Genomic DNA, 24,632 nt, shown 5'->3' with positions numbered 1-24,632 from the left:
GTACATCACCTGGCACAGCTGTGATTGCAACTATCTAAAGTTACTTCAATGCATGCACTGAAAACAGCAACCACCAGGATGAATTTCAGCACATCAGCAAGTACACATTAAACTGCTTGAAAGATTAAAATGGAGGGAACTGTGGTGGATTTTATTTTTATTGCTTCCTGTATACTGTTTTATATTTACACTGGTAAGTTCAAACATGTTCCTAACTATGAAAAAAGACATTGAAACAAGATTTCAAATATGATTATTAACTTCTGGGAGAATCCCAGAGCCTTGACATGAATCCTAAGGTTGAGATGATTTTTAACACTACCAAAGAAGCTTACTTTGTAGAAAAAGAATGGCATTTGCAACCACATTTTCATTCTGGAGCTTTAGACAACTTGGATTAGAAGAATTCGTGGGAGGAACTTTCTCAAAACCCCTGCTTAAAGTAAGGTTAATTTCATTAGATACCACAATAGGAAAAAGTGGCCTCAAGAAAAACTGTAAAAGCAGAAAAAAGAAAATCACATTCAAAACACACAGAGAATTAACTTTACATTAGACAAAGTTTCTCTAGAATGGTCCTCTTACTGTTCTCTAAATTTTGCAGAATACATATTGCTCCTTGGGGTTATGCTGCATATTTTAACTTTATTGATAGAATTTTCCAGATATACCTCTGATATGTATTTTTAAAAAGTACTACCTCTTTGAACAGGTTTGAAACAAGAAGAGAAAAGAAAAAAATGCAATGCTTATCTTGCAAGAAATGCTGAGAAAGAGATTAAACATGAGAAGGCACAAGTCCAGGCACCCCAAAATTCCAATATTTTACTCTTTGCTCTCCCAACTTCGAAAAACACAATCCATTTCCACTGTGTAATTTGTTTTTACTTGTGAAATGTTGAAAGAATGCATGTGATTTTTAAATGATGCTCCTTCTGTATACTGGAGTCTGAAGAAAATAATTTAAGAAAATATCTGCAGAAAAACATTTTACATATGGTAATACAATAACAACCATACATTCTTCAGACGAGGAAGACCTGTACAACATTTGCATTTCAAAGACTGTCATTCAAGAAAACTCTGATAATGTGCACAGCTCTAAGAGTTTTATGCAAGTACAAGTTAGCTTTTTATTAAGAAGAATTATAAGTGTTTTCAAGAGTTATTTTGTTAAATCCCTTATTAAATTCAGGAGAGGTTTTGTGAAAATCTAAGGTAGTCAAAACTGAACCCTAGCTCATAAAGCTGTGAAATAAGATCCAAACTTGATCATTTTAGAGAGCAATAGATCTTTTAAAATAAAACTTAGCACTTATTACTTACACTAATTAAGCTTCAACATGCCTGTGAGGCAGGCAAGTAAAGCCTCATTTTACAGACAGGAACATTTACAGCAGACAGAAAGGTTATGTACATTGTCACTGATTAGAAAGAAAAATCTCTGACCCATAGTTGAAATTCTTTGAGCAAATTGTGAGTACACATCCACACTGTCAAGTTCCTCTTTCAGCAACTTACACAGATTGCATTAAACACAAAACAAGGGAAAGTTAGACAAATACAGAAATGCATACATATTCTCAAACCAAAAAACACTACAGACAAATAATATTTAAAATGGTCAACATCATGCCTGTCTTACTTCCACTTTGTCAGGTTAAAGGAAATACGAAAGTGGAAGGAAAATTGAGAGAAATATACAAGGATTAACAATCATAAAAATGCTGAATCCTGTCTAGATCAATTCAAGGACTTGAGGATAATTTTTCTTATTAGAACTCTGTGATTACCTGTCAAGGGTCAGAGGCAGTAGAGATGAGCTCACAGAAGCAATGTTGGATTCTACTGAGTAGAAATACATCCTTCAGGGAACTAGTTTGCTCTGTTCTGAATCAAAACAGAAGGCATTTGTTGTTCTTTTGGACAGAAAAACAATCTATTTGTGGTGTTTGTTCCCATCTGAAAGAGTGACTTGATTATTAAGTCTTTCCAAAGTCAGCTCTATGAAGAGATTCTCCTGTTGGTAACTTCATGGGGATGTGCCCTGTCTAGTGCACACACTGCTGCGGAAGAGATGGGCAGGTGGATGTGCCACTTTCAATGACAGATGGCCTCTGAGATGAAAGATGTGAAATACACTCCATTGAGGCAACTTATGTAACACACCCACAGTGGTGCTGTGCTGGAAAGAAAAGATTTAAATGTTAGTATGACAACTCCATTTAAATTCTTTTATGTACAACCAGAGCTCCACTTGCATGCAAAGCTAAATATGGTTAAGATTAAATTCTTCAACATGTTTTGAAGACATTGTCCAGAAGGATTTCAAAAACTGGTGTTTATTGAAACATGGGCAATCACCTCTAATTCTACATGCAGCCCCTCCCATCTCCCAAAGAATTCTTGTACTCAGTGTGACAAAACAGTACTATAGAATTGGAAACAAAAAAACCATGAGGCATCCCAGGTCCTACATGTCCAACAGTGTGCATCCTAATATTCCAAAACAGTGCCTTGAAAATCGGTAATGCAGCACCTGAGAAGGGCAGAGACATGACAAAGTCTTGGGTCTTCATAGAATGAGAGAGACTCAGCCTGCAAAGAATCTGTAGACATTCTGTTTGTCTCCTCAGATAAAGTGGTATTTGTGTCAATGTATTCCCACATAGGATTTAGAAGCAAAAAGGAAATTTCTGGGTTTTTTCTTAAAGAAAATTTAATCCTTTAATAATCTACAATATTTTGTTCTGTTAAAGATATGGACTCATTTATGCCACAATCATGAAATATGTCAAGCAAAGTAAAGAGGTGAAATGGCAAAGTTTTATGTGGAGTAATAAAACTCAAAGTAGAGATAGGCATTTCAGTATTGATTTTGATTGGACCAAATCATAGAAACCAAGTCTCATGCTAAAATATACTTGCCACCTCCTTGGGCTGTTTTTGGTGCATCTCTTGCCCCTGTTTTACATGTGTCAAGAGAGCAAAATAACCACAGAAGACAATGTATAAACACAAAACTGACCCAAGAGAACTTGAAAGTTTACAATTCTAGCATGCCAAAAAGCAAACTAACATATTTAAGACCAAGATAATTTTACTTTTCTCATATACTTGTTAGTTTAAGTGACACCTGCTTCACATCCTCATTTGGGGGAAGAATGTTCAAAGAAGGCAGCAGTGTACTGAGAACATTATGAAAGACTTCGGCAAATTTGAAGTAACTGGTCTGCCTAGGCAACGTGCATACATTTTGTTAAATAAACACCAAGTAGTTTGTTGATATCAACAGGTGAGAGTTCTTCCATAGCTACAGAGAGGATGCTTCCTTAATTTGGTCAGAAACAATACAGAATAGCAGAGAGCAACAGTGACCTCGCAAAGGAGTGGATAAATAGCATGACACACAGCCCAGTCCCTGTCTGGGTCTGGGTACAAAGACAGTACTGCCTTGATACAAGGAACAATTCTTTCAGCCAAGGCTTTGAGATATTTCAAAGCTGGGATTTGAAACATGGTTCAAGGGTAGCCTGAATCTGATAGATCCTGCCTCTCAAATTGTTGCTTATGCCTCTAAACCAGTAGAGAGTCAAAATCTTCTTCCAACATTATTTGAAGAAAGCCTAAATGAGATTACAGCTCCTCTGTGCTGATACTTGTATATTCTGAAGAAGATTAATGTCTCAGCTTTATATTACATTTGCATTCTATGTACTCATTCCATGGAAATAATGCATTAAGTAGTTAGCATATAATTTGGGTGCATATCAGCCAAGCGTGCATCCTACTCTCAACATTGGCTTCCCACATTAACATTATTACTAGACACTGAAAGGATGAACTACATAAGTGAAATATTCTCAGTAGCCTTAAAATGATCATAACAGATCTACACCATATCTTCAAATTGCTTTTCAAAGCCTGGTTTCTATTTTTATAATCAATTTCCTAACTAAACTACATTTGTCATTATGAAAACAAATCAAGTCATACACACATTTTTGTCTCCTTGTGACAGACATTGCTTGAGAAAGGAACAACTAGTTTCATCCTCCAGTAAACAGCTGGTATCCTTAGATAAGAAAATCTCTGCACATGGCCAGGCTTCCAATATTGTGAAAAAACGATGCACTAAAAAGAAAAAGACAACAGAAGTCCCAAGTGCTTACATGAGACAATGTAATTTATAACTAATATTCATAGCATAACTTAATTATCACTTTGGGGTTTTTTTGTATTCTGTCACTAAACTGCTACCACGGCTTCCTTTAGGATCATTGAACTTGTTCCTGGGAAAATAAAAGGCATCAGAACAGGAAATATTTTTCCTTTAGTATGAGCAAATCAGAGAATGACTGAAGGATAAACTTAAGCAATAATTAAGCTTTGATATGTGACAGGTCACCCTCCATGACTCAGTCATAAGATCTGCATGTTCTGAAAAGTCAGAGCCAAGTTCAATCCCACTACCAATTTAGCAAGTATCTCAGGGTAGAACTAGACTGTCTGATTGTCATTTTAGCATAAATACTGTAAGAGTAATTCAAATTCCCTGCTTAGAAATCTTATTGCTGTATTGAATAATTTTAAAGACATGCCTTCTATAAAACAATGACTCATTCAGATATCAAATTGGGCAAATATAGAAAGAAAAATAAATAATCAAACTTTAATAGAGGTAATTATTGTTCAAAGTCACATTCTGGGTGATTTATAGGAATGGCTTATAAAAGGCCAAACCCTCTTGAAGTGACCACACATACACTTCTTTCAAAATAAATTAATGAGGAAAAATATCACTTAGTGATGAAAGAGTAGAAAGTAGGGGATTTCTTTGTAAATATAACCCCTTCTCTCTTTTAGTATGGGGAAAAAGAGAGACAGGATATGTTAAGTGAACTCCTTAAAAAAAATTATTTTTCATATCTTCTACCAAGGTAAAAGAGAAACTGAAGAACATTCTACAAATACTTAACCTAGACTAGGCCATCCCAATCCTTCAAAAAGAAGGGACAGAGTACTATAATTTCCTTATTGGTTCCCTCTTTTACTTCAGGATGTTAGTTAAAAAGAAATCACCAAAGAAGCTGTTGTCCCTTCTGTGCAGTGCACCATACTCTTGGCAAGCTAGGCAGGAACAAAAAAGTAAGCATGGTCCTCCTTCAATTAAGCACTCAGGGCAGACAAAGTGGCCTTCAGCTTCCATAATTAAAGAAGAAAAAGGCAATTGGCTCATAGGCCATAAACTCTTGCTGAAAGAGTAGCTAAGATATGAAAGGATCAGGAAGAACTAAAGACCCAGATAACAAAGCTTCTAAGTAGAAAAAAAAAAAAAAAAAAGGAACAAAAAAGAGGAACAAAGAAAAATCGTGCATACAGAGAATTATCAAGAAGGGCATTTTAAACTCCTTTTCTTTTTTCAGGTTTGTTTATTTATTTTTCTCTCCCTTTCCATTAAATTCAATTTATTTGAATTTTTCAGGAAGCATAATCACTTTTCAGAGATAATTTTCTTGTTTAAAGTAAAAATTTAAGCTTTTGAACTGTTCACATCAACAATAATGAATTACACCTCTAATATGTTCATTCAATGGTACTCAGCTATAGTTTTGTCTATACTGTGCCTCATGCCATACTCGAGGTGGTTTTTTTTATTGTTATGTATTGAAGTATGATAGATGACAGCTCATAATAAATGGTTACATGATACGTTTTCCCCACTCTTCAGGAAAAGGTCATTGTGGTCAGGGTCTACTTGTGGGATAGAAACAGGGATCTGGGACTTTATGAGTTTGACTATTGATAAATATCTTACCACTAGAACTGTCCAGGAACACCCCCACACATACAAGGCAGCAGGAAAAAGAGTGGGTTACTACTTCTCCTAATTCTGAAGAAAGAAACATCAAGCCATAATCTCCTTTTCTTTGGGTTAGTTATGAAATAAGGTGTTGATTTCACATACTGTAAATCCCTAAAGGACCAGATGTTACACTGACTGGGTGTAAAAAAAAAAAAAAATCACAAGAATTCTCCAAAAAAAAGACATTTTTTTAGGTGCCACAAGAAAATGGAAAGAACAAGAAAAATATTGAAGTCATAGAGTCATATTTGTTCTTTACCTATGCAGTAAGCAGAGATCTTTAAACAGAGGATGCCTTTACAGACTCCTTACAATGATATACCAGTAGGCTCATTTGGTCCAACACTTCATCTGGAAAACACCTAAAGCTCACTGCTGCAAAAAGATTCAGAAGATTTTATCAGACAAAAAAGCCAGCACAAAGAAATTTATCCTGATCCAACCAGAAGCATCTGCTCACACTGTCTGCCAGTCTGTTCTGCAGACCTAGTAAAAATGTACAGCTGAAGAGACAGACTTAATTTCAAATGCATTAAATCATAGCCAGACTGCCATTTGGCATAATGAGAAAGACCTTCCCCACTCCTTTTCTGTTTATGTATAAAATGCATTTGTATTGCCTGTCATTATTCAGACTGACTGACCTTGAGGGTTTGTGTTTTTTTGTTTTGTTTCTGTTCCTTTTTAATGTGCATGCTGGATAAAAAAACACTGCACAGTGTGATACAAGTGAAGACTTGGATAGGATGAGTTCTCTGGTTTGGTAGAATAGTACATCATGGCTGTGATGGTCTGAACTGCTGGTTTAGGCTGCTCCTTTTCAATATATGTAAATATAACTGATTAATTTCTGTAAGTTAATGACACTTATATGTCCTGCTCATAAGCATTTTAAAACACACTCCCCACAGTATTCAATTCCCTGGAAGTATTACATGACTGCTGTGGCACTGCAGCTGGAAGGCTGAGTAAAGCTTCTTTCAGAATGTTGGCTTTCTGAGAAACAGAAGCCCATCACTTGTCAAGGCCATCTCCTGTCTGATACCTAACAGCAGCCAGTGCTGCAGAAGTCCTTACACTGAGATGAACACAATGCAGCCACAACACAGCTGAAACCAGAACAATAATGGATGCCTGCAAGGACATTGGATTGTCATTCCTTAATGTTCAATGAGGGTTATGAACAGCCACGGTCCCAGAAACCTCTCATGTAGGAGAAAAGCTACAGTGCATGAATTAGGGCAGCCTGCACAGGGAAGATCACGTGTGTGTGCACACACAGGCTGTAGACAGGCCTGTACATACACATCTACATTATACAGAGATGAACAATCCTCGTGTTAGAGCTCCTCAGCATGCTCACAGCCAACAAAACTGTCATGCCACATCCAGCTGTGATGACTTGTCTGTGTTTTCAGAGACCTCCTCTTCCGAAACAGAAAAACACTTTAAGAATTCCTAAGCACACCAGCCAAAACAAAGGACGCAAAGTTGAAGCAAAAGTGTTATGTACCATGAAACCAAGAGACATTTATGAGTAACTCAGTTTACAAGAGAGATGGAAACAAGCACCAGCAGTTGCCAAAGACATGCAATTTGATGTAGAGTGAAAAAGAACCAATGCAAGGGAACGTAAACAGAAGGAGTTGTAAATGTCTGCCTGGAGTACTGAGGGTTCTTCTTTCACCTTAATCATAGTGTGTGTGATGGTGGATTGGGCAAGGCCTGGCTCTGAAAATAATTTCTAACTGTATTGTATTACCTGCAAAGTTTGTTGGGTAGAAAGCAGTCTGATTTGAGTTTGAAGTCCCTGGAGATATGCATTTAAATTCAAACCAAAGGTTATTCCCATGGCTTCAAAATCTTCAGTTGCTATATGTGAAAGGAGAAAGTTTTGACAACTAAAATTTAGATCTTTGAGTAAAGATTCACTTTGAGACAGTGAATAAGTGTCTCTGAATAGAACACCACAGGGGTCCTCCTCACAGACAGAAAGATACCCAAATAACAGCTCTAGACTTGTTCTTATCTAATATTCTTTCTGCTATCTTCTTATAAAAAGGAAAATTCACCATCATTAATTCATTTTTAGGAAATAAAATGGATCACCTTATTAATATTGAGAAGAAGCACGTGGTGGACTGCAGGGACAAAAAGAGTCCTGAGGGCACACTTTTTTACCTGTTTGGCCTTCAGTTTGCCATTCCTTAATGAACCTGTGGAATTCAACTGTCATAACACGCTTCTTTGACCAATATCAGTAATATTACATTGCAGCCTATCTGCTATTCTTTTCCAGTGGAAACAAAGGAGAAAAACACTTTTCTCTCCTTTCTTTCTCTCATTTCTTAACAAAAATCAACAAATGCAGGTCGTCTCCTCATTATAAGCTACTCTTGGCATTCGCATCTATTAAAGGAGGAATCAAGGTCTCTTAATTATTCACTTTTCTTATGTTAAACAATTCAGCTTCCCAACTCCTACAGAAACAAAATTATAAAAGAAAGGTGAAATGTTTAGGCTGCTGTTGCAGTTCATGAACCTTAACACAGGAGGGGAAAATCCACAATTTCAGGGAGCAGCTGAAGTGTCAAATACTGAATAGGAGCTTATTTTCTGAAATCCAAGCCGAAGTTCTGGAGTTCCCATAGGTCTATTACAAGACTTGAGAATGTTAAAGCATTCTCAGGGCTGACTTTTCTCCAGCTCAGTTTCCATTCATCTCTATTTTCCCACACAAGGCAACACCTCTTCCCTTTCTCCTGACAGTCACAAAGATCAGAATTGTCATCAGATCTGCAATGTTCAGACCCACATTTTCTTTTCTGATGATGGTAAATCTCACTGTATGGGTTTCAGAAGAGGCCAACAAGAGACAAATGCTACTTGGGATAATTTCCCACTGGTGCCAAATCCGCATGTCCCGGTTCCATTCTCTCACCGTTTCTCAAGAGGGAATGAAGAGACAGTAATTAAACTCTAATTACATTGGTACATTCCTCTCGAGAGAGAAAGGCTATGACAGAGCCCTGCCTGAGGCACAGAGCCATCCTGCAGCCTTTCTCCTGGCCCGTCCTGGGTTTAGCTGCTCACGGCTAGCTCCAGTAACCCTGCTGGGTAACCCGGGTCGGCTGCCGGGAAAAGTGCTGCTGCTTGGCCCCTCAGCTGGGGAGCTGCATTTAAGCTCCAGCCATGGCCTGTTCCCGTGCTCTGCTGTAGGCAGACCTGCATCTTGCTGGGGCTGCCTTGGCCTCATCTCCATCAGCCCTGGCCTCGCAAAGAGGCTCCCGGCCCGGGTCCCCGCGAGCAGAGGCCACGGCCAGCAGGGACGCAGCAGCAGAGGGCAGCACACTCAATGCTGAGGGCACCTCTTCAGTTCTCAGAAGTGCAAAAAAACCCCGAGGAGAACTTTAAAAAGCCCTTCTCCATGATCCCATTGCCGAGCTTGCACCGGTCAGCCCCACTCATGAGCACAAACACGCAGAGCGTAGTTGAACTGCATGGCAGTTTAAATTTATACATTTCAGTTCTCTAATTTCTATCCAGTGTGTTGGCAAATAATAATTGTGGCTGATAACAAAATTGCTTGCATGGGGGTGGGGGGGGGGGGGGGTGTAAATGATATGTGAGCTGCATGTGATGAAATGAAAGGAGGAAGATAAGGCTGCGACGCAGACCTGAGTGAAGCACAGGGTATCGAGTGACTCAGCTGCTTATTTCTTTGCCGTTTGCTCCTGCGTCGGAGGGACACACGGTCTAGCACATCTCACTTGTGCCTGATGACATTTTCTGGTTGTGTTGTTTTATATTTACATTTCAAAACATATACACAGTTAAAATTAAGGTTACATCAATATCATCCCCAATCAAGACTCAGGAAATTAAAACCCACTTCTACTAATTGAACTGTACATCTGATCCTTTAATCATTGCTATTAGAACTGTTTAGCTATTGACAGTGTACAGAAGGCAGTGTATACCTTGCAAGGAAGGGAATTTCTTCCATGCAGAGGAAAACAAATGGTAATATAATAAGCTTTAGAAATCTACTAGGGAAAAAAAAATCTATTTGTGAAAAGAGGCTGAGGTAGTGTTACCCTGAGAACATTCCTTTTTCCATTTCCTGACTTGAGTTTCAAAAAAATTTACTTTTACTATAAAAAAATAACCCAAAATTAAGAGTCCTTTCAATTCTGTTTCTCTTCCAAGATGCAGACAAGCACCACCACAGACGAGACTGGTCATCTCCAATTTTGTTCAAAAAATGTACAAACCCAAATAGCTCCTCAGTTTTTCTAATAAATTAAGATGGAGATTGCAAACAGAGGGACATCTGCCTTTTTATACCTCTATAAGATGTTAGAGTCAAATGTTGTGTTCCTTCCAAAAGAATTTGAAGGAGAAAAGGAGGAGAGCTCTTATTTTAGATTCAGCTTCTACTGTATCACAAAGAGAAAGAAATGTTTTAAAAACAAGCTTTGCTACCAGTTTCCAAGTTCCACCAGAATTATGCTCATTCATTACAAGAAATTATCTATTAATCACTACAGTACAGCCAATCTGGGGCAGGACAATGACTTAGTAAAAGGCTGCAGTGAAAGTCAGCCTATCTACCTATTTATATCACATTTATCATAATGGCATACATTTTCTTTGGAGCTATAACTTATTGTGAGTGATTCTCACTTCCTATACCACATGACAAGGAAGCATTAGAGGTTACATTTAATTTTTATGGGGGTTTTTTTGCCCAGTTCCCTAGTTAAACAGGTTAATGAAGTCAAAACTATCTGCCTTGTCAGCCTGCTTACCACCCTCATTAATCACTTTCTGAACTGTTAGTTTTGCTGAAATTAAACTTCGGGGTGGAAAGGTTAAGCACACTGTTCCCCCAGGTACTGTCAAAAGAGACTTCTGGTTAAAGGGAGAGACCTCGAACACACACCTCTAAAGAGGGACAGGCTGTGGCCTGAGTGTATGCACCAGAGAACACAACATGGGAAAGAGCACAGGCACAAAACCTATGGAAATTTCAATCAATGGTTATGTCATTCCACGGCTCCAAAGTAAATTTAACCACAAGATAAATCAGTAGAAGATATTTCATTAGTACCAGCAGCACTGGCACCAAGGAACTGATGGCTGTTATTACTTCACAGGGTGTATGAGGAAGAGAAATGGTCTTCTAACACAAGAAATAGTGTGTTTATCATTAAGTGAAAAAAGAGAAATAAATGTTAAAATGGTGTTATTGTAAAAAAATTTGTATTTCTGTTGCATCTGCTGGAAGGACATAAATTCTGTCATCCCGATGATTTTTAACAGCATTTCATTAAACACCAAGAAAGGGCATTGCCAGCCTATTCTCTCTCTTTCCAATACGTGTTTGCCAACAAAAGGGAAAATTTAAAAAGCAAAGACACTATTCTTACCCTTACAACTTCATAAAGGCCTTCTATGCATTGAATGGGGCTGCTGCTTGCATTAGTATAAATGACTAAGGGGAATCCACAGCTAAATGAAAATAAATTTTAAGAAGTTGCTACGAAGTATACAGCTAAAATTATTTTAAAAAAATAAGAATCCTATGTTCTCCATAAGAATATATAGTTCATATTTTATAATTTTAGTCTCTTATCTTTCTTAATAATTGTGTTCATTTTTGAAAGAAATGCTGTTGCTTCAACACCCAGGTGGTAGCAGGTGGATCACACAGATCTTTAAGGTTAACACAGAGGCAACAAAACAGTCCAGGTGGGATTTTTAAAGCTTAAGTAATAACTAGATTTCTACTATATACCCAAAAATCTCATAGGAAGCAAATAAAACTTTCAAAGGAAGACTGTCAATATTGCCTGTCAACAAAAACAGACTTAGCAGAATTTATAGATGCACAAAACTGCAGAAAACAGAGGATAGACATAAGCTAAAAAACAACCTTTTAAGAAATTATTGCTAATTTCATTTGGTTAGACAGTTTTAAACGGTTCTGTGAAACACAATTCTCTATTTAGCACCTAATGTTACTTCTATTCATTGATAGAAATTTGGTTAATGTGTGATCCAAATAGAATCACCCAGCACTGTTTTGTCCTCAGGTAGCAAGAGAATAAATGGAGCAGGCAGGCTCTAGAGCAGACACTATGATTCCCTCGAGTTTATTAAACCTCTGCAGTGAAGAACACCCCTAAAGCACACAGCAGAGCAATCTTACCAAGCATCTCTTCTGAGGTGTGTTATTGCTCTGTAAAACTGTGAGTGTTCTCTAGGAAACTCCACACCAGGCTGCTCCTGCTGCTGCTGCCCATGTCCAGCTCCTGCTTCGGGCTCACATCCAGAGCCCCTCAGCTGAGGTCTGTTTGCTGTAAGACAGGGTGTCCTTACAGCTGTGTGGCCACCAACCAACAGGATGCCTGGAGTGCAGCAGGTGAGTCACAACCCAGATACATGTCATAAGACCCTGGGAAAAGAACTTTCGGGACTGCTGTTGGGTCATAAAAATGAGAATATAGTCAGGAGGGATGTGGGCACAAAACACTGGAAGCAGGTTGGTATGCAGCTCCTTGACACAAAAGGCAAAGAAAATGAAGAGAGAAAATAGAATATGTCTTGTTTCCTCAGAAGATTCACTTTTATTTTCCTCTAAAATGTGTTCCTAAAAATTAAAATATTTATGTTTGCAGCAATCCTGCCATAATGGGCAGTTAAATATGAACTTATATGCAGTTTCCTTCTCTCCATTTTCCCCTTTACTGGCTTGATTCATGAAGACTGATTTCCCCTACTCACATGGAACTGCCATGGTGCAAATCTTATCTTTCCTGGGAAGGAAAACCAATGCCTCAACACTGTTACAGTTCAAAAGGTGATTAAAGGTACTGAGCAAAGCACCTCCATGCCACAGCCCTTCTAAACCCTACAGCATCACTTAACATTGTAGTATTCCAGTTTTTCATTACAAAATAAGCTAAATGGCATAGTGGTCTAGAAAAACAACAAGGAGGCTGCCAGACCTGTCCCTTACTGCTCCGGGCAGAACCACGCTATGGACAGTTAAGGACAGATCTTCAAATGCCTGGGAACAGCCATAACTTAACTTCAAAGGCTGAGATGACAGTTCAGAGAAAGGGAAAAGTCATCCCAAAACGTAACTAGCTTTAGACTTTGGAAGCAAAATCAAGACAATCTTCAGATTGTTTCAAGACTGACTCACCACCAACAGAAGGAAGTAGTAGGAGTGCAATATGCTAACAGAGCATCCCTTTTATTTGTATGCAGATGCACAGAATTACAGGCATAAAGATGTTGGGATGCACCTGAAATAATATATTTTCTCCCTATAAAATATTTATGGCTAATCTAATCTTACATTAAATGTTTCTTAATAATGGCAAACATTTGAGTCATTATAACCGGTGAATTGCTAGGAAATGTCATGAAACTAAATGCTTAAGATGTAGAAATTACCTTTAAGTCATCTCATTTGAATGAAATTATAAAAAATCATGTTCTATTCATTATTTTATGTATGTTTCATTATAATAATATGGTTTAGTTTATGTAACAAAAGGATCCTAATTAGATCTTTCTTAAATCGATACAAGTTTATCAGTTAGGGTATCCTGGGTAAACCATTCCAACTAATGCAGCTTTTGCTGCTAATGCTGTGTTTTAATTCTTTCCAGTTGCGAGAGGAGTTATTTATATGCACAGCATGGAGGCTTATACTCATGCTTCTTTGACTGCACATGAAAATAAAGGACATTCAAGTGTAGAGAGAGGGTAGAAAATTAACAATTTTAGATCTCAAACCAACCCACATTTTCAATAAAGGAAAACACAAACAGATGAACACACCATGATAAATAAAACATGTGCTTTGACATCTCCTGGATTTAGTAGACAAATTGATTTATATCTCTCAAGTAAGAGACAACAAGGAATACTTGCTTTTTGAAAACTGGCACACTACTAAGAAACCAGAATGTTTTTATTTAATTATGGTAATTGTCTATTAACATTCTAATGCAGTCTAAAACATTAGAAGCTCTAGTTTGCCTTTCTTCTCCCATCATGATGATAAATTCATCCAAATTCCCTTCCTTCCAACTCCTTTCTGTCAACACAGATGAAGTTAAAGAAAATCAGTGAGAAAAGGAAGAGGAGGAGAATCATATTGTTTTAAAGTGTCATTGCCTATGTTACAAATTCACAAGTATCAAAATACATGAGGACAACTGACGAATTTTATATGCGATTCACTAGCAAACAATCCTCACTCCTAGCCCAAAAAAATCTTTAGTTCTCTTTGAAAACACTAAATGCTAAACACATTTCTACAGTTCTTTCTTAACAGCACCATATCTTTTTGTCTTAACACTTTGGCCTGATTTCTTAGGAAATTAGGCTTAATGAGATCATGTTTTTTTTCAAGGTACAGTTATTTTTTATCTTGTTGACCAACTGTAATCAAATCTCAGAATGGAATAGTGATCTCATAGCAGTATTAGAGACAATTTATGATATCAATAGCTTATGGTGGTAAGGTCAGTACACTTTGGAATACAAACCAACACTTTCTCAAATGCACATGCCTTCTGAAATCCAACAGTAAGCCCTGTCAAAAAAAATCCTAAAAAGAAGGGTTTGTGGACTTTCATTTACCCCTTATTCTTACTTTTAATGAAAGACAACATCCTTGAATTTTTAACAGCAAAAAAAATTGTAAAATAGTAGCTTTTCCACCAGAATTTTAAGGACAAAGTGTCACCTGGCTATTCTGGAATTTCCATTCAAGTCTTAGCGCATTATTATCACAGTCTATGATGTAAGTTTTCTATTTCTCACTTCCTCATGGTACAAGTATTATATACATAAGACTGTGTTTTACATATATGAATATGTATATATACACACACATTTGCACATCAATATGTGCCAGTTGAAACATTTCATCTTTACTTAACTAAAAGATTTGATGTTTGTACTATAACATAACAGTTTAGCATTTCTAGAAACAATCAGATTATTGAAAGCAAGCTCTTCTATAGCACTTCTTACAAGCAGTCATGGAAAAGACAAGGTGTAATGGGTACAAGTTACTCCTGGGGAGATTCTGATTGCTCACATGAGGAAAATTTTTCACAATGAGAACAATTAGGCATTGGAATAACTTCCCCAAAAAAGTGGTAATTTCCCCAATACTGGACACTTTGGCAGGACATGGTGCTGGGCCATTTTGTTGAGACAGTGCTTTTGCTAAGAATGGTTTGACCAGGAGACCCTTGAGGATCCTTCCAACATGGTATTCTTTGTTATTTGGAAAATGTTCTTCATTGAAAATGTGATTAGGAACTGAAAGAAGCTCACCAGTGAAGTCATGGATCCAAGCCTGCCAGCATTCAAGAAGTGCTTGAACAACACTCTTAGACATGAGGTTTAACTGCTAGGCTGCCCCATGTGGAGTCAGGAGTTGATCCATGAGTCCCTTCCAAATCAGGATATTCTATGATCCTGTGATTCACTATCATGGCTTCCTGGACAAATGGCAATCAAAAACACACAACAAATAGATTTTCCTGGTGAAAACATAGGCTTGATGTACACAAAAAGCAGGAACTTGAATAGCTCGCAACACAAAATATGAAAGTGTATTACATGGAAGGGAATGTAATACATGTATTTCCTTGTATCACATTACAAGGAAATGTAATACACATAAGAAAATATTTGCCAAAGACCCAGATAAGGGGAGTAGTCCTATTCCTCATCACACAGTGCCTTAAAATTGTCACTCACCAGTTTCAGAAGCAAGCTCTTTATTCCACTTTAAGGAATAGTTGCTTTTCTGTGCTGTCTTCAGCTATAACACAGTACTCTCCAGCTCTCTCAAGCCATTCATTGACCACAGGTAGGCAAGTCCTTTCTTTGCCTCTTGATGTATTATAATCCCATTTCTTTCCTCTCTATTTAATTGCAGTCTATATAAAAAATGGACTCTCCCAGACATTACAACATGTGAAGATCTAGGAATATTTTCCACCAAAAACAATGAAAAAAAAATCTACACAATCTTAAGGACTGGGGTCAGAATTATCTTACATGAGTAATATAAAATGCAAATTTCTGTAGATTAAAGAAAGCAACATGACTAACTTGAGATTCGGGGCCCATTTTTCAAGAGATACGGTGTTTTATAAAATTGATAAAGAATAATAGAGAACATGCTAAAATAGAAGCATTTTCTCAGTGCATAATCTCTTCTTCAGCTTTGTCCTCCTTACAATTAGGTAGTGGAACTTACTTAAATAAGGATAGGAGGTAGTATCACTTTAAGTATGAGGAGGTTATAATTAAGCAGCACTACTACACTTTTGAAAGTCAAGAAATTTCATTCACGATGCACCTAAATAAAAGATCTCTGCTTATGAAAATAACATTAGCAAGTGTACTACCCAATAATGAATCCTGGGTTGCACATTTTAAACACATTCCCAAGAGCAGCAGTGTCAGTTCACTAAAAAAGAATAAATTCAGAAAACTATAACATTAATTCTGTTAAAGCAAAATGAATAGATGGCATGAGTACATTTACCCTCCCTTGGACAATCCATTTCTTCATATGGACAAGTCTAAAGCACCTTGATCCCTCTGTCTCTTTTAATCACTTTTTCCTAGACAGAAAAATAGCAGAAGTAATGAACCGAAAAAAAAATTACAGATCTCAAATTAAACAACAGAGACCTATTTAAAATAAAAAAAAAAGTTATCCATTTATCACTACAAATTTGACACTACTGTGCCAATATGAACTAGAATTTCAAACCCTGTGGTCAATGAAGCATAAAATAGATTGTCAGAAATACTGTCTGAAATATGAATCCACTGAAGAAAAATGCTTGAAAATACCTAAGATAATATAAGAGAATTGAAATTGCCTGAATACACCTCTAAAAAGTCTCTACCTCCCTTTTGCAATTCATAAATGGTTTTCTACTAGTGACTGTTTCATAGAAGTAGTAAAAATAAGCTTCTGATTTCTGCATTTGAAAACACTGTGCATTTCTGTGGTAAGCTAAATCACTTTTTTTCTGGAAAATATTTATTCTCTAATAGAAACTAATCACAAAATAATAGGCTTTTCCCTACACTGAAGCAATCTTCTTGGAAAACTCAGGAGGCTGTGTTATGAAGCCCATGGTGTGCTAACCATGAAATTGTATGAAGTAGAACATCACCTTAAAAATTACAAATTAAGAGGCACACTGAAATTAATTTTTGCTAGCTTTAATGCAAAACAGAAATTGAAAAAAAAAAAAACTTAAGGAAAAAGTCATACTTGTTATATGCCAGTTGAAAACAATCATCTCTCAACAAACATCTGAATTTTGGTCAGCCTGAATCCTACTGCACCACGTTAAAGCTCACTAAGGATAAAGATGGCTACAGTAAGCTGCAGTGGGTCTCTTCTCAGGTTGGTTGCCTCAGCAATATCTTCCATAGGAATACTTTCAGGGTTTCTGGACTAAACCAGGGTAATGAAATGCTGTGTGCCCCTGTTAGCTCATATTTTGGCCAAGGTGGTTTTGGGTCTGCTGATACAGTTCTGCTGGGCTACTGCTCTGTTTTGATAATTCTTTTTCTATTTAATGAGAATGCTATAGAACTAAAGTAATACAATCCTAAAACAACAGCAATTATGTTAAGAAGGTAAATTATAACAAATATCTCTTTATATATTCCCTAATAAAAACAATAATTAAAAAAAAACCAATTAAACCCAAAGAGAATTTAGCAAGCTTGGAGTTTTTCCTTATCCTTAAAGCTCAATAAAAATGATCACAAGCTAATCAGTGGCATAGTAAATAATGGGGTAGGGGGGGTGGGTGATGGGGAGTCTGCATATTCTAACTATATTTTTCCCCATAAGAATAAACAGAATGGAATAGAATATGAAAAATAAATATTTAAATTTGTTTGGGATTATTTATAAATAAAACTAAATTAATAAGGAATGAAACAGGAGCTGCACTCACATTGAAAAAAAATTAGAACCATCTCAGAACACCCAACTGTGGCTTCATTCAAAACACTGACAATCTCCAACAGAGAATTCCTGAATTTGTAAACAATCTCTCACCTTTATTTTGGGCAGTGGACAACAGTGGCTGGTGAGGGAAGCATTCAAACAGATTACAAAAAAATAAGACTCACTGCCTCTGAAAGATGGCAAGAATTCAGGGTTAAAATAGCCCTGTTTCTTGGTATCAGTTCATGGAGAGATGTATTATTTGCAGCTGGAATTGGGGAATGTCTGACCACTGACAGAAAAAGAGCTAATGGCCCAGTAAAAGAAGGGGAATGAACAAACTGCCCTTTCATTGTGCAGATACTAGAAAGCAATCCAAAACTCCAGGCTTTTTTTAGACGTCTTTCCCTCCATCTCCCCCACTACATTTAGTCCCTGTAATCAAACAATACTAAGATTTTGGTCCAAAACATTTTCCAGATATGAAATCAGGAAAGGAAGAGTTTGGGCTTTTGTTCCCTCACTGACCCCATCTGACAAAGTTTGGAACCCTTTTGCAATATTTACAGTGATTTAGAGGCAGGGCTTTAAGAAGTACTATTAACCTTGATTTGAAAATCTGAGAGGCAAGCTAGGAATGAGTATCCCACTGCAGCTTTCAGGCCACATTCAGAGGCAAAGACATCCAATAATTCTCAGCAGTAAGCCCCAGGACTGTAAATATAATGGCAATCTGAAATCTTCATGAGTTTCCATTTAGTATTCTTACATCGTAAGTAGGAACACGATATTTACCAGTGATTGATATCTGAGGAACATAATCTGTCTTACACGAGGTTATTTATTTATGAAGAGTCCTGCAGCTGTGCCTGGAGACAGAGTGGATGCTCTGTGAAATGGAATGGATGTGTCCTGTATATGGATATGCCCTGTATTCGATGTCAAACTGTGACATTTTATCTAAAATTCCTTGGGTGGTGCATCTTCATACAATCTCATGGCAATAGCTTAATGATGTTAGCAAAAGAGTGCAGCCAAGAACTTCTGTCTTGTCCTCCTAGTTCAGATTCCTTCATGGATGGGATTCTTCCTAAACATGAAAACAACTGGCAGTATTTTAAACATATCTTCTTGGTTTGCCATATCTGCAAACAAATCAAGCAGTGAACTCAGGAACACCACACATGAGCAGGCTTATAGTCAACTCTTACACTTTTCCTTGAACAAAAGACAAAAGCATGTTTGCAGTAAAATTCAAGTTTCATTATTTCTATGAAAGGAAAATGAGAGAAGGTAATGTATGGGTATCTGTGACTAACAGCATTTCAAAGTTATCAGCTGCTTAGAGGGCAATTGGGTCCATTCTGAATATTAAAATCATGTAATTTAAAATGTTATGACCTTTAGATTAAGGGATAAATCCTCAGTAAATTCTTAAGTAAACTGCACTAGTGACAAGGATTCATCTTCAGTTTTTCATTCCTTTGATGAAAGCACCTAACACAGAACTCCTACACAACCTTACTCAACATATTAAAGGACAGTACCCAAAGTTCAGAAAGTCGCAAATCTGAAAGTCAGGTAAGTCCTTTGTTTTTGCATCACAATTATTCCTGGGAGAATCATAGGAATAATTTAAATAAATAAATAAATAAATAAATAAAAGGTTTTATCTTGAAATACCTCAGACTTCAGAAACATGCTAGTCTACCTGAATTCACATTAATATATTTGACGCTTATGAAATTACCATCAAGCTCCTCCAAGGCATGCTATTGTATGGGGTATCTTTATATGCACATCTTCAGACAAGGACTTGATCTCTCTGTGATTGATAGAGGCACTTACCACAACAGAATCCTAATCAAGACACAGATCCTCTGGAGAAATAAGAACAAATAATAATGGCAGTAGTGCTTTAATATCCAACTAAGCAAGAATCATCTCTGCTTTCTTGAACTGAACATTTTTTCCCCTGTCATTTACATACACAAAATGATGGGGCTAACTAGTATCCCTAGGATCCCTCTGATCTTCTGCAGAGTACCAGACAGAACCAAATAGCAGTGTGATGAAATAGCATACACATTTGTGAGTCTGGGGTCTTTCATATAAATACTTGTGCAGTAGAATGACTTACCTAGAGAGCAGAAGGGAGAAGCTTGAAAAAGCAAAGTATTATTTTATCATTTCAAAAAATCAAGAGCCCCAGCATTTTAGACCTGTTTAGAGAACTGTTTAGATCCATTTTAGACAACTGTATGTGCTTTCTGAAAATAGATGCATCTATGAATTCTGAGGGGACAAGGGACTATAAGAACCCAAAAAGATTTTTACATTTGGAAGTATATCAAATGTGTTGCTTTAGGCCAGTGGGGAATGGCAGATCAAAAGATAATGGAGAAAGGCTGGGTAAGGGGCTGAATTTAGGATAACAATCCTACCAAATACCTGAGACTATTTGCTGTCCCCCTTCTCCTATGAAGTACATAAGACACCAGCATTCCCTGTTAACCCCTGCAAAATGCAGACAAGACACAATGTTTGATGCAGATTAACTCCAGATATTTCAAAATAAAAACACAACTAAAAAGATAAATATTAGATGAAAGGAATTATAAACAATTCTGTTGATGAAATGCAATTAGTAATCTTATTAGTTGATTCTGGAAAAGCATGTTTGTTCAGAGCCTGCAATAAACAACCAAATGTTCCTTCATCAGAAAGTGCAAATCAGCCAACTTAGTTAAGAACTATTCTAAGAACACTTAATAGCATCCAAGTTCAGTGACTGATTTTCTATCTTAAGCAGGAAGAGAGGTACAGCACAAACAATCTGGAGGATAAAAGCCTGACAGCAAAATCTCCACACATACCAAAGAAAATAACGTGCCTATGACAGCTACAACAGCAGCAATTTTCAGCTTCTTACACTGCTCATGCGACGCACTCTGCAGTCATCCCTCTTGCATAAATCTGTACGTTATAATTTTGCGTTCCAATGGATCGGTTTGTGCGCTCCGTATCTGCAAATGAGCCAGATAATAGGAGTGTGAGAAGTGATTTGTGCTATCAGTGACATCAGGAGTTTTGCAGCTGTAGTTATTAACAGATTTTTTTTCATCCAGCAGCATTGACTAAAATCAATCACTCTGATAACCAGGCATGGCATGAGCTGTCCGCCCTGTCATTTCAATCTGATTAATCACACATACACAGACCTTTACCTTAAAGGAGCAATTGTTCACATTTAATCACAAAGATACATTCAAGCATACCATCATAGATTACTAAATTTAAGTGCAATTTATGTCTTATAGTTTAGCAAATACGTTTATGATAATATGGTTTTGGCATATAGATGTATTGTTTCATTCATTTTACAAACATTAAAATCTAATCTAATGTGTTGCACTTTGAATCATTTATCACATCAGATTTGCAGGTTTTGAAGCTTCCATTATACATGTATCCTTATCTGCAGATTTATCCTAATAACCCAGATACAAATAAGTTATTAGTTATTATGGCTTCTTCACACTGTGCTTGCTTGACAGTAGGCACCTTCTTAATCATGGATGAAATGACTTTATTTTACCTAAACATGCTACATTCTATTAAGTGGCCATTGCTTTGTTTCAATTTTCCTTTTTAACCTCAGAACAAAGCACAACTCTCCATTAAGAGTTATGCAAGACCTTCAGTCTCTTTTCGGTTTTGGGGTATATATAGATTTTTTGTTTCTTTTTTCTCTTCAAAAGGAAAGGCATACAAGAGACTCCTCACACAATTATAACATTCGGCAAGTAAAAAGCAGGCCACTCTGCAAAAACCCACTCTTATGCCAAAAAAAAGAATTTAAGATCTGTTAAACCAGTAACATATCTGACTTTGCCAGAAACACTGTACAGTCCAGATACAACCTCTTGATTAGGCCTAAGCACACAAAAGCATTCAAGTGTCCTGGGGTCCACCACCATTGAGGAATGTAAGTGGGCATAGGTTCCACTTTCAGTCCAGAAGCAAATGAAATGTAAGATTATGCTGAAAATTTGAGTATAAGCCTAAATGTTGCACTGATAAGATTGCACAAAACCATAATCTTTGGCTCTGTTGCTGAAGTCATATGCAGCAGACTAGTTATTACTCGCTGTGCATATTAAGTAGGTGACTCCTTAAGCTTTTAGCTTCTTCAGAAGTATTAATTCACCAACATTTCAGAATTGGGTGTATTTTCTAAAAAGCCAGATTCATATGTTAGAAATTAGTTTTTATTTACTGTTTCTAAACTAGATAATACTTATGTTTTAAAATAAATACTTTTTCAAAGACTGTTGTTCCTAGATCTATATGTGAATTGACTGAATAACATTTTTATGTTTTACATTTAAACACATAATTTTAAAAATATTTTAATCAAATAAAGCAAAAAACCATTTAGTTAAATATATAACATGATGAATATAAGGGAATGATCCTTTTATTTGTTTCACACTGTGCAGGAGGACCCCAGAAGCAGGCTCCTGCTCTGAGTGCTCCCCAACTGTATTCTGAGGAAATGACAAGTTGAATAGGGTGACAAGCAACTAACTTCCTGAAGGAAGAGAGAAAGCATTCTTGTGCCAAAGAATTTTAGAAGAAAAGCCAAAATCTTGGAGGCAACCAGAGACTTGCTTATGCTTAAATAAATGGCAGAGACACATGAGCAGACTACACATAATTACTCAAAACTGCACAATGCATTTATTTCCTCAGTCCAAAAGTGGGATGCAGAAGGATATTGTTTTCTACCACATGTCATGCACCAATAGTATATACATTATAAAGCACCCAGAGGTTCAATTGTCATTCTGTAATACAATCAAAAGGAGTCAGGCAGAACATAGCTGGGGTATAATCACCACTAGAAACTTTAATATAAATACCCCTTGTACAGAAAAGGCTGAATTTTAAGAACATTCCTCCTTATCACATCCTAGATTATTTTCCAGAGCAAGAACAGCTGTTAATCTTATTGTGCCCACCCAGTTTAGAAAAACTCTATCACCTTATCAAGTAGAACACAGGCAATGAACCACAGAGCAATCCATACTTCATGCAGAGTGTTTTACAGGGATACGCTGCAGCAAGTAATTTTTGGATCTTTCTTAGGCTCTGGAAAAAGATTTAAGTATTGATTTTTGTACATGTATTCATATTTAAATTAGAAAAATGCAACTGCAGATCAGAATATTAGTCCATCTAGTACACAGTCCATCTCCATATCTGCTACCGTCAATGAAGGGGCAAAATACCTGTCAGTAATTAATGAGGATGGTATCTCACAAGTCACAGGTTGTGTCCACACAAATGCCTTCAACAGCTATTCATCAGCCAGTTCTCTTTTGTTTTTCCAGTCCCTTTCTAAATCAGTTTCTACTTTAGACTATCCAAAAATAGTAGAGGCGCATTCCACAGTTTGAATTCTGTGGAACAGAGGAAAAAAAGAAATGCTGTGGGTTAGGAGTTTTTTCTCCCCTATCTAAGCCTACCAGCCCAGAGGACCATGCTTGTCCCCTCTGCAGCAACCATCTCTGTATTCACCTCTACCAGACTATTTCCCACACATGTACCCCTTCTGCTCTTCAAAGTTCCAGTCTGCTCAGCCTGCCCTTATAGACCAAGTAACTTGAGTACATTGACTTCTCTTTTTTCTGAAGACCATTTGGTAAAGAATTTGACAAATAATCTGAAGTTCAAAGTAAATTAGATTTAAAAGACCTGTTAACTATTTCCTACTAGACTACATTTGATTAACTTGATTTTTATTTTTTTTTTTTAGTACTATGCCACAGAAGCTTTCTGGAAGAACTTTTTTAAACATTTGGAATTTACCATCTTACCTTCCTCTTTTACTGAATAATCTGGTATTAATAAAAAATGCTAACCATAACTTCCAAATGCATCTCTTTGATAATAAGAAATTTCAGTCTTTTTTTGCTTTTGCCTTTTAAAAATGTTTTTAATGCTCAGGTTTTTCTGTATTCTCTCCAACATTTTTGTATTGTTGATACAATGTTGCACAGAGCATTTTAAATGCAATTCCTATTGCTGATGTAGAAGGGCATATTAACAGGTTTTCACTTATTCACATTCCTTGTCTTCTACTCTATTTATAACTTTTCACCCTGTAATTAGAAAACTAACTTGCTCTGACTGATGAAAAAAAAAGGAAACAATACAGGACATGATATCTTTCCCTCTGACTGCTTGAGACTTCACAGGTGGTCAGGAGCCTCTTAACGTATGGTGTCCATCAGCAAAAATAAGTAAATAAAAATGCACATAGTTTGGAATGAAAATAAGTGGATAATTCTTCTCAAAAAAACAAACAAAAAGTAGTTTTTGAATGTAGTAATACATTTTCAGCCTCTTGAAAAGAATCGCTTGCTTTTACTATACAAATGTATTTCAAGGAGTTGAATGCCACAAGACATCACAAAAGCCATGTATTGCACCGGGCCTTTCTTTTTTCTTCCTAGACCATCATAAGCATCTTTCAAGAGAGGACCCAAGTAGTTATCCATTAACAGGGTAGAAAGAATTTCTCTCAATTAAGAGATTGCTTTATTGTCATATACTCTTCCAAACGTGCCCAAAGTCAGAGTTTTATCTTATCTGTAACTGTCATATTTTTAACTCATTTCCTAAATGGAAGTACATTTAGGAAATAAGGAAAGCTTTATTCATCAGAACTGA

General features: G+C 36.7%; 2 long non-coding RNA genes across 3 annotated transcripts in view; both read right to left on the bottom strand.

Moving 5' to 3' along the window:
• Window positions 1-1,212: 1,212 nt before the first annotated feature.
• Window positions 1,213-6,244, bottom strand: LOC119708519. The gene is made up of 3 exons (XR_005259095.1): window positions 6,126-6,244; window positions 4,001-4,134; window positions 1,213-1,890 (listed from the first exon to the last, which is right to left on the bottom strand). It is a non-coding gene; the product is annotated as an uncharacterized LOC119708519 (long non-coding RNA).
• Window positions 6,245-18,011: 11,767 nt separating this feature from the next.
• The window catches only part of LOC119708517, a 127,806-nt gene continuing 121,185 nt past the window's right edge, over window positions 18,012-24,632 (bottom strand). The window contains exons 3-4 of one of the 2 annotated variants that reach the window (XR_005259092.1): window positions 20,771-20,920; window positions 18,012-20,411 (exon numbers count right to left, since the gene is read on the bottom strand). This is a non-coding gene — a long non-coding RNA (uncharacterized LOC119708517). Of the gene's footprint in view, window positions 20,921-24,632 lie in introns of both variants that reach the window. The other variant, XR_005259091.1, reaches the window with a different exon arrangement.

The sequence above is a fragment of the Motacilla alba genome, chromosome 1A, assembly GCF_015832195.1.
Source record: "Motacilla alba alba isolate MOTALB_02 chromosome 1A, Motacilla_alba_V1.0_pri, whole genome shotgun sequence".
Lineage (NCBI taxonomy): Eukaryota > Metazoa > Chordata > Aves > Passeriformes > Motacillidae > Motacilla > Motacilla alba.
Note: the sequence above shows the minus strand (reverse complement) of the source record. Positions and strands in the feature narration are given on the sequence as shown.